We start from the raw sequence: 705 nt of genomic DNA, 5'->3' as shown, positions 1-705 counted from the left end.
ATAACAGAAATATTTTCAAACAATAATCGTTTTATCGAATGAACTATAGCAATTCGATTTTGTTGGGGGTCACCGGTGACCCTCATGACATTTAACGTGTTAATTATTTGATCAGCAATACATTCTATGAAGCACTTTTTAGTTGAAATTACCAAGAAAAATATTAGAAAAGAGGTTTTAAAAGAAAAATCATTGCGCACCCATATGCCCACCACAGATCATCATCCCTTGTGGGGATCGAACCCACGACCTTTGGATTAGAAGTCCAACGCGCTATCCTCTGCGCCAAAGGGACTTGGCGTCGTTTCTCGTCCAGACAATTTAGAACAGATAACACACCTACAAAATAATATAAATATTTAGCAAAATTTAGCAATGTTGATTTATCGATACGTTGAAAAAAAATTGATATTGACGTTAGTCATTCAGAGAATGTGATTACAATGTGATAGGGAAAAACCGAAATTGACGACATTCGCTTAAACTGTGTCTCAAAAAGCTAATTACAGGCTTTGCTTGAAAGAGTAGTTAACATTCTTTTCTTCGTGATTATTTATTCAATACACTCATTAATGCACTAATTAGCTACATTCAATTTACGAATAAAACATTCATCTCATTCGTCGGAGACTCTTCGGCCAACGAATCATTGGTTTATACTACTGAAACATTCGTAAAAGAGTCCAACGAACAAAGAAAGTTAAA

At 34.8% G+C, this 705-nt stretch overlaps 1 non-coding gene across 1 annotated transcript; it reads right to left on the bottom strand.

The window, feature by feature from the left end:
• Positions 1-222: 222 nt before the first annotated feature.
• TRNAR-UCU (transfer RNA arginine (anticodon UCU)) lies at positions 223-295 on the bottom strand. The gene has a single exon. It is a non-coding gene; the product is annotated as a tRNA-Arg (tRNA).
• Between the last annotated feature and the right edge of the window lie 410 nt (positions 296-705).

The sequence above is a fragment of the Nomia melanderi genome, chromosome 3, assembly GCF_051020985.1.
Source record: "Nomia melanderi isolate GNS246 chromosome 3, iyNomMela1, whole genome shotgun sequence".
Taxonomy (NCBI): domain Eukaryota; kingdom Metazoa; phylum Arthropoda; class Insecta; order Hymenoptera; family Halictidae; genus Nomia; species Nomia melanderi.
Note: the sequence above shows the minus strand (reverse complement) of the source record. Positions and strands in the feature narration are given on the sequence as shown.